Source organism: Pangasianodon hypophthalmus, chromosome 10 (genome assembly GCF_027358585.1).
Source record: "Pangasianodon hypophthalmus isolate fPanHyp1 chromosome 10, fPanHyp1.pri, whole genome shotgun sequence".
Taxonomy (NCBI): Eukaryota; Metazoa; Chordata; class Actinopteri; order Siluriformes; family Pangasiidae; genus Pangasianodon; species Pangasianodon hypophthalmus.
In genome coordinates, this window is record NC_069719.1 from 11,201,227 (window position 1) to 11,215,749 (window position 14,523).

The window sequence follows — 14,523 nt, forward strand, 5'->3', positions numbered from 1 at the left end:
ACAGTTTAGTCACACCATGAGCACTATAGAGCATCACTCACTCACATGGCAAAATTCAGCTGCTGCTAAACACAGACTGGGGTGTGTTTATCCTCAGTAAGTAATAACTCAGGACTCTGCAGATTTTGTGACCTCATTTCTTCATCACTTTGTCCAGATTTCCTCTAAAAGGAAGTTACATTCATCAAAGGAAAAGTGTTTCATATGAAATTAAGCCAAAGTCATATCAGTTCACCTAATCTGCCTTCTTAAACCTGCACCATGGTAAACTCTCTCTCTCTCTCTCTCTCTCTCTCTCTCACTCTGATGTGTTTAGACTGGTAAGTTTTCTGCAAGTGAGGAAAAGTGCCAGAGGATAAACAATGAAATACAAATTTAATATCAGATGGATTTTTGCTTCTTTATTCTTCATTACTTCAGCCACACAAAATCCTCTTTTAGTGATGAGCTGGAAAGCTCATATAATTCCATCAAGTCTGGGACTTAGTAACTGACAATTTCTTTTTCTACAGTAAAAAAAAAATGCTAATAGACCAGTTACCTATCTAAAAAAGGTGCAATTAGAGGAGTACATGAGAATGTACACATACAATCCTGATTTTATTTTACACAGCTGTTTTAATGAATTTGTTCTTTACTCATTCGTTCCATAGGTGTGGGTATAAATACGTGTGGAGTTTACCACCAACTGCTCTGTGTAGCTGCTTTAAAGCTATAAAGATGAAGAGCTCTGCTACTACCCATCAGTGAAATCCAATCCGGCTAGATATGCTGGTAGATGTTATGTTACAACAGTGCATAATTGAGAGATCTAGTTACACAGAACCATGTTACTAAGACATTACACCGAAACTAATGTCAAGAAGGCAGCCCCCAGTTAGATCGCTTGAGCTCCAGAGCCTGACAAAATGCATTTAATTCAATTACTTCCTTTGATACCATCTATAATATTTTGCTTGCTTGTGCCAGTCATATTCCCACCTCATCCTCCCTCTCTCTCTCTCTCTCTCTCTCTCTCTCTCTGTTATTCCAGTTAGCAGGCGGGGTGGACACCCTTGGCTAGCTAGCCAATTGTTCTTGATAAATGTATATGCTACGCACCATTGGGCAGCCAATAAAAATCGCTGGACGACAAACCTTAATCAGCAACAAAGGTGCTCCCTGTCCGACAGGATTATGGCCAACCCAGCAGAATAGGGGGGTGGAGGGGAAGTGGAGCACACCAGGGAGATTTAATTATCCACCAGCACAGCACTGACACTCAGAGAGGTTGCAGTATAATCAACACCAGATACACGCAGGAGGGAACCAGTATAACAGCCCACAACACACTGGGCTTACCACATCCATTTCTTGACTGATGTGATCTGTACACCAATTGCAAGTGAAGCTTCTCCTAATAGAGGTTTTGTATTTTTTTTTTTTAAATCCAAATATGAAGCTCATTTTTATACTGCTCTTGAAGAAGAGGACTGCCAGTCTTTGTCTCTTTTAATTGGTGCATGTGCATAGTGTAAATTGCTTGGTTCTTGTGAGGTTCACTAGCTAACTGATTAAATCACACCTCCCAGATGGGGCTCCCAGGTTTTTGATCTAACATATTCTCACTCTCACTTGGGTCTCTCTCTCTCTCTGTGTGTGTGTGTGTGTTGCGAAGACTATCTGATAGGTTGACTGTAACACACTCTAACAAAAAAAGGGTACTAAATTGTACCTTTCCTTGTCACTGGGGTTCATATCCTTATTTTTTTCTACCTTTAATATGTGTCTTTCACCTGGAAATGTCAATGTAGTGCACCTTAAAAAAATATTTAATGTACATAACTGGACCTTTTAGACTAAAGCTTTAAATGTACACAACATGCACCTTTCTTGGTAAAAGCTACATACTAAGGGTAAAAAATAGGTGTAAGCTCGATGGTACCACCCCACTGACAAGGAATGGTACCGATTAGTACTTTTTTCTGAGAGTGCATATTATTCCCTTAACAAGCTTTTTGCTGATAGTCTACTTACATAGTATATACTGGTTAAAAATGTTTTTTTGTAAATAAGTTGATTAACCCTGATTCACCCTCACTCTGTTATTTGTTTTAAACTTCAAACTTCAGGGTTTTTTTTTAATATAGATGTCTTCAGTGCTGTATATAAACCTTATCATTTTTCTGATTTGATGTTAATCACTAATAAAAATCTGAAAGGCTTAAAGTTTTACACTGGGCACATACTGTATCTGCTTTAAAAGACCAAATGATGAACTTTACAGTCAAACTAGTTATCATAGTGATGTGTAAGGACAAGGCATCTGGTGGTGAGGTGATTTAGAGCCATTACACTAATTATTATATCAGTAAACACCAATGCTGTAAAAATGCAATACAAAGAGGACTTGAAAAATTAGCACTCAGACAAAGGCATTGGGAAAAGGGTGATTTAGGAATTTTCCTCATACTTCATATGTTCCAAATTGATTTAAGCTGGTCTGCCTCCAATAAGGTTTTTTTTTGAGTCACACGATGGAAAGTAACAGCTGCAGAGACACAAGTGCCAAAGCGGAGTGGGGCTCTTCTGCATCCACACATGGGTCTGAGGGTAAGTGGGTTGTGTGTGTGTATAGATGTATGTGTGTATAGATGTGAACTGAGTTTGGGTTAGTTTGAGATGATCCACTTGATTACCCCATTCTTATATTTATGTATTTATACTTCTACAATACTCCTTACTCATCAGCAGTGTGATGACCTGCCAGGTCATTATTGGAGATGGATGCCCCTGCTTCCTGTGAAATATGGTTACAACCTGCCCTGACTGTCTAATTAATCTCCAAGGACATGGACACAGTGTCAATCAATGCCAGGCACAGAGGGACAGGGCCAAGAATTGTCCTTTGAACCCAGATGCAGCTGTCTCACTGTAGCCATATGTCTGCCAGAGTCCCTGCATCCCAGGATGGGGGATGGGGAAAAATAATAATTCTGTAAGGGTTCTTACACCCTGCAATAAGTATTTGATACAGTACTTGAGCACGAAGCCAGTGTCTCAGGGGACAGAATCATCTCTTCCTATTTATTGGATTCCATTTTAACATGTGATTCATCTGCCATCAGTCCACCCATCTCTATCACACTGCTTCTACACAATTTATGAGGAAAGCATTTGTGCAGAAGGAAGATCAATTGTCTTTGCCCTATAGAATCACCATATTCTACTCCAGCTCAGCAGTTGTGGTATACACGAATGCCAGCTATTCTCTGATTGCCTCAGCCAGGCCACTCTTTTTAATTATGTTTTTCTTCCACAAAAAGATTAATTCTGGTCTGCCCAGCTTTCCTCTGGGGAAACAGAAATGTTACACATTTGTAGTAGCCTGCAGCATCGCAGCAAGGGCTGGAGCTGCAACTATTCAGCCTCATTGCTCTTCTCTCTCTCTCTTACTCTCTTTTTCTCAGACTTTTAGACCTATAATGACCAAAAATAATTATAATTAACAAAAAAAATTATTTAACAATAAAACAATTAAATATAAGGTGGAGTGTCTCAACTACACATTACAAATCTCTGATCTTTGTTCCAGATAACAGAAAAATACTGCAGTAAAAGAAAAAAAAAGATGAACACAATGTAAAGTAAAATTACACGGATATACCAGATGATAGAGGAAGAATGGAGGGTTTGTGGAGATGGCAAGAATAGCAACAGGAAAGAAGAGGAAACAGCTTTAGGTATCACAAAATTTGAAAGTTATAAAGTCATGTCTTTATTTACATACAATCCAGGTAAAATATGTCTTCTGTGGTCCCAAAAATGATCTTATCTTTGCCATATTCATGGTGACCTCAGTGGTGAAGGAATACAAATTGGCCCACATTCTGTTAGTGGAATGCTAAAAAAGGTTCCTTGTATTTTAATGCCATTAATGTTTGCTGCAGTGAAAGAATAGAAATCCCCAAAGCATAAAAAGCTTTTGGTGTTTAAATTAGGATTTGGCAATGTGACCAAAATATAACATCTCAATTCTTGAAGGCATTTCTATGATACACATATTGTATCGTAATATATGTTTGCTCACAAACTGCCAGCAATACAGTAGAGCTGCACTAAAAAAAAAAAAAAAAACATTCAATGAACCGTTCATTCATTCACTCATTTATCGTCATTTTTTAACACAGAAAAGGAGAAAAAAGTCTGTAAAAAATTAAGTTTACCATTTATACACACACATTTTATCTTATCTTCTTATTGGGTACATTATTATTAAGAGCACATCAGTAGGTCTACTTTATCCCCTGTCCATTACCTAGCTACATACATGCAGCAGCCATACAGTTTTTTTTTTTTTTTGTGCCTTGCCGCATTCCTGTAACACACCATGTTGACCCTTTTAGACCCCTGTCTCCTGCTCTTTTCCTGAGATGGTGTCTCTCCCCGACTGTCTCTTTCTCCTTGTCCACACAGCACAAGAGCTTTGTGAAATCCTGCCACAGAGCTGACTGCTCACTGTCAACTTTCCAGGCCACACACTGTTTAACTTCACCACACATTCACTTCAACTGCCGTTGCTTGGTATCAGATATGTGGTATAAACATTCAGGGCAAAAGAGTGAAGCAGAGACAGGAGTAGTTATATTGCTCAGAGGTGAGTACTTAATGAGACTTGCTTACATTTAGTTAGAAGGTTTATATTTGTGTTATTAATGGTTGTATATACAGACATCCTATGTGTTGTATATATGTGTTGTATAAACAGGCATCTATGTGGATTCTTGCTATTCTTCACCATTTGCTAAAAAAAAACATATATATTTTAACTATAATTTTATGTCTTATTAATTCCACATTGTAACACTCAGATGGAGTGTGGATATACCATAAAGAGTTACCAGTAAAGTACTGTAATGTATTTACAGGTAATTCTGTAAAAAGTACAGAGTTATGTTTCCAGTTATATACTGTAAATTTAAAGAAGATACAGAATGCACTACATTTGCTCCTTTGGCTGATGCTTTTATCCAAAGCAACTTACAATTTAGGCAGGATACAACTGAGCAGCTGAAGCACCCAACCATGCTGGAAAAACTCACAACCTTCTTAACCACTGAACTGCCACTTCAACCATCTCTAGCAAAATTTACTATAAAATAATACTATTTTAGTAAATCAACATTTTACTAGCATACAAACGTACATGACGAAGGTTGGTGGTCACTTTTGACATTGACAAAAGTCACATTGACACAAAGAGAGCTTTTACCATTCTTACTTTCCCTTGATATCCCACTGTGCACTGCAGTTTCAAGTATTTTACTGTAAACCAATGCACTGCTCTAACTGCCCAATCATTTACAGTACAATCCTGTAAAGTAGCAAGAGTATTTTGCTGTAAGATAAATACTGTAAATTTACAGCCATTTTTGTCAGTGTAAAGGCAGGCTGTAAGACTCTTTAGTACTAAACAGCTGTACGTACCTCTTAAACACATGTCCGAGTGATGATGATTCTTATACCTCCTTAATTAACATATCTGAGAGGAATAAATAGTTTCACTTCTAGATGGTACTGTTCTGTCTTCACTGGCTAATCATGCTGCATATAGATTTCCTGGGTGCATATAGATTTCCTAGTGTAAAATAAGAAAAGTGTTTGTATGGCACCAAGCTTCACTATTATTTGATTGACAATTCTCTGTCCAAAATCCCCAACCTGCAATACCAGAGAGACAAAAAGTGGAGAATTAGGATTGAAAGTGGACAATTAGGATTTTATGAATTATAGTATATCATAAGTAGATTTTTCATGCTAAGTTAGTCTTCACTGTCTAGATTGGTCAGATGTCAAAAAAAAAAGGCTCAAGCAGTAACCCAAAATGATAAAACTTTTGTGACCAGGACAACCTACATCATCTTTGGGATTGGTGAAGTTAACGCTAACGCTTTCCCATATTTTGGACTTGCCCGTCTACACATTAAAAATTGTTCTTCAAGAGTTCGTTAAGGGTTCATTGGATATTTAAGGGTTCTTAGCCTCCTAAAAGGGTTCTAATTGGAACCCTTTCTGACAGGTAAAGACTCTATTGTAGAGTTTTAAGAGTTCCCCTACAGTGACAACTGAAGAATTAAATTAAATTTGTACAGGGCAGGAAAAGCATGAGACGATCTTGAGGATAAGGTCTAACCTCAAACAGAATCTTTTGCCTCATTCAAGCTGATTTGTATGCATGAGATTTTTTTAAATCAGAAAATCCCATCAGCTGAATTAAGACTACGTGAATTTGCTCTGACAGAGTTGCAGTGGCAGCCGTAAAGACATCAGTGGAAACGAGGACAACCTCCACAGCAAAGGGCCGTGTCCTTTTCAGCACGTCTCAGAGCACCCTCCTTCATGTCTCTCCAATTACTTTTATATTCATCAAAAGAGAGCTCAGGTGTGAACCACGTCCTTCTCCTCCATCGTCCCATGGTAACATTAGTACACAACTCAGCAGACCGCTCGCCTCTCAGGTGAACAGGAAGCACAGAGACAAAATCAGACTGCTAGACTGCAAAACTCCTGAGCATTAAACATGCCAATGTCTACTCAAGAAAAGATTAGTAGTCAGTAGACTCTGACCATGGCACAATGCCACAGCAGTAATGTGATGTGGGAACAGATGCCCAGATAATGAGAAACTTTTTTTTTTTTTTGCTTCACTGAAAAGACATGTGCTGAGTTTGCTGTGTTTAACCATGTTATTAATGGGAAGGGAAATATATTCAAAACAAGAATCAATCTGAAGACAGTAGTAATGTGCTATAGTAGCTGGGCGTATAAAATATAATTAAAAAAATGTGTTTTTAGCTAAGTCAACTTTTATATACATTACAACTGCAGCCCTGCGTATTCAGAACCTTTCCCATGAGCTGAACTTTTGACCCCACCCACACTGCAGAGAAATATTTTGAGCAGGCTAAATGTGCTTCTGCATAAAATTAAAGCAAATGAGCATTTATTCATTTCTTATTCGCATGCTGCAGGCCTTAGCTGCCTCTCTCTATTAGAAAACACAATTTATTTGTTCTGCTGAACTCATCTTCCAACTAAAACCCCTGTACAAATATGGAAATGAGATTTGGCCAACGGATGAATTTCTGACAGCCATGACAATGAACTTGCATTTGCTTCATGGGCTGAATAATGCCTTTAAAGCCATGTGAGGACATATCCACTATAATCATCCAGCCCTAATGCCACACTTGGTATGCTCTACAGCACAAGCCTCAATGAACTTAATTTAAGACTGCTTTTCAAGCTCACGCTGCCTACGGCAATTAAAGCGCAAAAAATTAGAGTAAAGAATATAATGAAGAGTTTTGTAATTAACACATCAGCACAGCATGTCTTGTGAATTTTCATGAACCATAAAAATATATCCTTTACAAATGGGAACAGTAGATATTCAATTAAATGGACTTCATGAATAATTCTGTCTGCGTGTGTCTGTCTCACAGGGGAAGCATATCTTCAGGGAAATTAAACACACATAGATCACTGCAAAATCCCCAGTATTAATCCATTTCAGACCAGACTGTCTGCTCAGAAAAATGACAAAAATGAAATAGGGGCAAATTCTGAAAAAATCCTTAAAGTCTGCATCATTTCAGAGGAAAGCTACATTTGCATCTGCTACATTTAAGTGCAGCAAAAAAAATGCAAAAAAGGACAAAAAATGAACATGTGAGGAAGCTGAATCATAAAAGATGCTGTTTTAGGACATGGACTGGAGCCATGTAGCTAATAAGTCTCCTGACCAAAAACAGTGGAATTGGCAGTGAAAGCTTTTAAATATGTAGATAAATGTTAATAATACCAGTGTCTGCCCAAAGTGTGTATCTTCTTATAAATGATTGCCACCACATTATACATGCAAATATTAGTGACAATGAAAATATCTAAGCTCAATCATTTTAATTTCTTTTATGCAAGATTGATGTGAAATTTAAACTCTACATTAATTACACAGAAGCAACTGATTATATGGTGTGTAGAACTGACAAGGTCTATTTGACATTGCTTAACAGCTCAACAAATCGAGCTGACTTGTGCCAGGTGTGACCATGCAGGCATTCAGTTTGCACAATGCTAAAAATGCTAAACTGGCAGCTATTAGCTTCCCTTACTTGAGTGCAACATAAGCCTCTGTGAACCAGGGCCAAATCTAGAAGCAAACTTCGGACACCAAACGTCTCAGCTCAAGATAAATACAAAAAAAAGAAAGATTTCTGCCAAGCTATTCCTTTAAGTTCAGGCCCTTCCATTATGGACATCACTGCCCCCTTTCTTTTCAAATATCTCTTGCACAATTTTGAGATCACTGAAAATCTAAACTTACACTAAAATTTTAATAAATAAATAAATAAATAAATAAATAAATAAATAAATAAATAAATAAATGAATGAGGTGTAGAATTCCTGAGTATACAGTGACATAGTCATATTATGGATATTAATTGGAGGACAGTAGTGGCTTGTGACCACAGATTTTGGTGGGACGGGACATTAATAACAACATAGCCTCAAAAAAAAAAATTAAGTCAAGAGGCTATTAGAATTATCTTATGCTATAGGCTACTGTGTGGTACGTTTTTTGAGTAACCCTGTAATAGGCAGTTGAGAGTTGACAACATACAGTAATCCAGCAGACAGTCTAACAGCTCGTTTTGAGCCGTTTTAGACATATCTTTGTTGGATTGTGAAAAGCAAAATTTCCAGCCTGACTATATTTCAAAAAAACACACAGAAGACCTGAAACTAGTCCAAAGAATTTGAGCTCCTTTTTCTCAGCATGGGAACAATGTCAATGTGGTGCACATGTACTTCTGATATATGGACACGATCCATTCCATAATCCCACTTTCCTTCTGTATTAGATGTATTAGATTGTATTAGATTTAATAGCTGATATACATGGTCAGATTTCTAGACAGCTTTTTATGTACTGACTCATTAATATGTAGCTTAGGACAGAATTTAAATTTGAACAGATAAGTCATGAGATAAGGCACAGAACTGCATATTTATGGATCATACAAAGAGTAAGTAAGGATGCAGAGGGGCGTGGCAGCGGCTTCCACATGCAGTGGATTCTGCGGCAGAGTGCTGGATGTACCTGAAATGACTGCAGCACACACTCCCATGGAGAGACTCCACCTCAGCTCTCATCAGCTTGGCTTCAGCGGGAGTCTGGCTGCCAGTCATACTGCAGAGAGTAGTGAGTTAGGAGAGGAGCACGATGATAAAACTATAGCCTGAGCAGGAAACTAACAGAGGCCAGAACTACAGAAAGAAGGAGAATGGATTAATTGTAATACAGCACACATTCTCTGTGTATGTTGCCTTGCCATCTACAGCTGGCTCACTTTATCATCCGCAGGGTCTCACTTTTCCACACTCATCTCATTGTTCCAGTTTTGTACTGCAGGACCGCCCTGTTACACTCCTCCTCCCTTCTCTCCAGTCCTATGTCTCTGTAACTGCAGTAGAGCTTTCTATCAGTGCCTCCTCCAAACAGCAGCTTCACATCAACACACAAGGGAAAAGCCCTCACTAAAGTCGTCAGTGCTGGTGCTGGCTGCTAATATGGAATGCAGAGGAATACAGAGCATGAGGTATCACACAGTGCTAAATCACCGGCTCCATAATAATCCAACACTAATTTAAACCAGTAAGGTCTAATCGTTAGAGGCCTAATTGTTATCTGATACAAACACAACAAACCAGTGGCATACAATTTATTTTCATTGATTAAACCATTAACAAGTTTTATTAAGGCTAAATAATTACAATACAAATTTGATGCAAGAAGTCCATTGGGGTTTTTAAACATGTATTGTGAAACAGAAACACAGTTCTCTGCTAGTGTCATGGCCCAGGGTGAAATGCACAGAAAAAGAGACCATTCTTCGAGTTTGTGTCTGAGTATTGGATTTTTATTTCTCTGTTTTGGCCAGCATTCCTTCATTTTTCTTGCTTGAAAAACATGGCCCATTTATCCCAGCCCAATTATTGAAGCCTCAGTGAGCAGGGTGATAGATAGAGCTTTGTTTTAGCCTCACCACTGCTGACACACATAATTTTCCCAGTGGTTTACTTATCCATTAACCAGTCAAATCACCGCTGTTTACGAGCACTGGCCATCACTCTAATCGATGCTATAATGTGCAGTGTGATAAACACAGAAACAGAACTGACCTAAGTGTGCATGTGTGTGCAATCCAACTAACCCCTGCTAGTTTGTCAGAATGAAAGCTTTAACAGCACGTCTTATCAGTCAGCACATAACAACTCAGGCCTTTATGGGGTAAATTATGTTCTGTATTTATTAATGCATGCTAGAAAACTGATCTGTTAATAAAAAAAATTACAGATCTTTTTAGCACGCTTCTAAATCTTCTCTACTCTGTATATATCTAGATTTTTAGGAAGATGAGAACACAGCAATCACACCATCTGGGCGAGCTGGTCCAGTTCCAAGCAAACTCTAGTGCGGTTTCATTGCATTGAGAAAGCAATTCAACACTGAACTGACTCAAGTGCAGAAAGTAAACCAAATATGCTATGTATTATTTGTGGGCAAATATTTTTTTGTAGATGCAAGCTGCTAAACTGGCAAAAGACAGAGCTGTAGCACTGCAGAAATGCAACTTGTTCTGGATATTTGGAAAGACAAATAAAGACAAAATAAAAGCTGCATGCAATACTCAGAATGTTTCAAAAGAGTTTTTTTATACCCACATAAGCATTTTTTTAGTGGTGACTATTTAATTTTGGCAAGTGTCATATGTTTGACCAATAATGGAAAGTTATTTTCCAACCTTAAAAGCCCCTCAGGGCTTTTTTTGGGTTCATTAAAGTATGAGCAGTGTAAAACTAAACCAAATAACAATCATCTTTGAGCATCTCAGCAAACATTGATAGTTGTGACAGAATCCTTAATGCCTAGAGAATTTCTGTTAATCAAAGTATGTATTTTTTTTAGAGATCCATGTTGACCTTAAAGGCAAATTACCAATAGCACAATTTTGTCCCACAATTACCACTTCATCTGGCCCACATAGCACAGTGGAATGACAGCTCATCTGAATCTGACCTCCAGAACTATGATTTCCACACAGCCTCCAATGAGACAATAACTCAAAACAGAGCTCACAGCTGGGCCACCTTTAGCCCAAAAGCTGTGTTAGCATCTGGTCTATTTTTATCACAGAGTCTAAATAAAATTGAAAACTTCAAAGGTGGCTGCTTACATTTGGGACACAATACATTTGCCATTGCAACAGCTGGCTCATTTTAATGCTCAAACACAATGAATTTGGCTCAGAATCATCTGCTATCTGGGGACTCTATGTGGCACAGTCAATTCGCTGAGACAGGCCAGAATGGCCCAAAAGTTGTCATGGGTCTACAGAGACAAAATAAATCTCAGCTGCATGGTAAAGGATTTGCAAATGCATAGAAAGGTGCAGGATGAGTTGCCAAGCGACCCAGTAAAGACCCTTGACTAGAAATTTGATTGCATCTTTGGTGTTGATCAGTGATGGGGAGACTGAGTATAGCTCTGGGGTAGGGCTCATCTCAGAGCTGAGACTGATACACTTTGAAGCGCCCTCCTCATTGCACAAGTGCCAGGACCATACTGAGCTTCACATGCCCTCAGCCACGTCTGTCAATCTCAGACTGTCTGCATCACATGCATGCAGATGACCACTGTGGCAACATGACATTACTCTGGAGCCAGTTCTGAGGAAGCAAATCAGACTGATACAGCTTCTGTCTTGCGATTTGGCTCTTATATACTGTACAGACATATAAATCAAGGGTGCAGTAGGTGCACTAGTGTGCAGCGTAATCCATCAAAGGATGAATGACTGTGTCAGATCGTCAAGAAAGCATGACAACATGTTCTCTCCTGACATAAAGAATCTCATACACATCAGGCTTACATAAGTGAGTACTTGTAGAGAAAACATTGCCTCTTCAATGTTTAAACGTTTCATTTCTAAGAACAAAACACTGGGAAAAAAAATTGTTAACGTTTTTGATAATTATAAAATGTTCCAATGGTCAGTGTGTAGTCTTTTAATGACCTCTTTCCTATCCTCAATGTCACTTTGGGATGATCACTGGCTGGATAAGATCCACTGACATCCAGGACAAAATGGCAGAATAAAATGGACACTATGTAGATATAAACATATAATTGAGCATACATTTACACACAACAGCATCCTTATTCATACTGCACATACTTAAAGAAAACCTAAGGGTTTGTGTATATGTGTGTGGGGTAAAGTGGGGATGTGACCCACATGGTCTGATGGCTTAAGCAGGGTACTTTACAGTCAGACTCCATTCTCAGCTGAGCTAAAAATAGAATCAAAGCTTTTGCTGTGGTTAATCTCTGCGATGATTAGTACGGAGTTAAATCAGATTCACCAGAACCTGAATCCATAGTGCTTGAATTAAAGAGTACATAGAAATAGCAAACAAGCACAAACACTAGTTAAATAATATCCATACTCATATTTTTTATAGCATTTGAAAATACCAGCTGCCCTTACTGTTGCATGAATGGACCAACAGAAATAAACTAAGTAATAAAATGAAGGATTTATTTTTGTGTGCTGGCTCTGAAATCCACCTGCCTGACTTCAAGAAACAAATGAAAACATTTTCACTTCATTCATATGCAAGAAAAAAACTGCATTCTCAGTCTCATGTGTATAAAAATATCTAAATGGATTATATTTTCAATTAGAATCAGTTGCTTCAGCATTAAGTTTCCTTATGCACTTTCCTTAAAAGCTTTGCATAATATTCCCTAGCTAACATTATCCTTGTATACATTTTCCAACTCTATTCAAGCAGTGTTTTGAGCAGTTATTTATAGTTTCTCTAGTTGTTTATGGTGTAAGTATCACGTTGGTGAGCTGTTGTCTCAGATAATTCGATCCCCATCCCAGAATACAATTTCACAGAAGGGGTAGGAACACGGTTTTTCCCGGCCTGTTCAGCCACGCCCTGTACATGGAGAATAAGACATTATTGTTATTATGTTGTAATTCACCAAATGACATTATCACTGGCAGTGGTGCTATGAGCCTTGAGGAACGTCTGCTATGAAGAGTCAAACCTACACATATCAGTAAAGCAGACATGCTGTTTCTATTGCTGTGTTCTATGCAAAACATTTCAATGATACTCTTCCATTGCACAGTTGTCACGTTCTTTATTTCTGTATCTCACAGGGATAAAATAGATGCAAACTTTGAATATGCATAATTCCCTGGAGTACAAAGGCATGTCCAAGAACAAACTCTGCTGCCATTCTAACAGAGACAAGTAGAAATAAAAAGCTGCTTTATTCATGAGCCGATCCACAACAATGATCAATTACACAGCCATTCCATGCGTACACACACACACACACAATCGACCTTTTCCTCCTTCCTGTTTGCTGACCTTGCACAGAGGTGTAGCCTTTTCTCTTTAATCATTCATGTGCAGCACACCCATGTACATCCATTTGTACATCCATGTGCTCATAACAAGAGAATAAGCAGCATTAAACTATACTGAGTCCTGAGTCTCAGTCTCAGTAAAGTTAACTGTCCGTGTTTTATGACAAATTTCCAAATGAAAAGTGATAAACAGGCAGCATATGAAGGGTGTTTGGCTGCATATTTTTTCACTTTCTGCCTGTGAAAATTGGATGTGGAAGTGATGTGCAGCATCATGTCTCAGAAGTGCAAATTGTAAAGAGTGGATACAGTCTCATCAGCAGCCACGCTGCATCCATCTGTCTGATCTCCACCGAGCCTTCATTACAGCACCAGTCCTGCTGATGCTGGCGTACCACACAGCTGTGCTTGAACCAGAAACCTGTTCCACACTGAGTCACATAATTCACAGAGTGAGGTACACGTTACTTATATATATATATATATATATATATATATATATATATATATAGATTATATACACACCTCATGTCTCATTACAAATACTTGTCCTGAACATCAGCCCATCATTGGAAGCAATAATGCAACACCTATTTCTATTTTTTTTTTTTTTTTTTTTTTTTTTTACACAATCCCACACCCAGAAGCCTCCATCCACAAACACACCGTTGGTCTGTAGTGGTTAAACAATGCAGTATGAGTCAGATGCCCATTTCAGTGTGGTCCAGCTGTGTTCCACTGCCAGTCAACACTGTGTTTCCTCTCCTCTTGCCTCATTCAGGCCAGTTGCTATGGCACTGCAGGCCGCCTTTGAGGCTGACAGCATGAGAGAGTGTGGATACATAATGAGGAGAGGAATCAAAGGCCAGACCAGCATCACTCTCCTGCAAGAATCTCACCATCACACCCTGAGCTCCTCTAAACTCCACTGTGTACTCCATCTCATCAGCACTGTCCACACTGTCAGATAGCTCATATGTATGAGTGAGGATGTGCACCGAGATGAAGGACAATACTCAGTCACACAGCT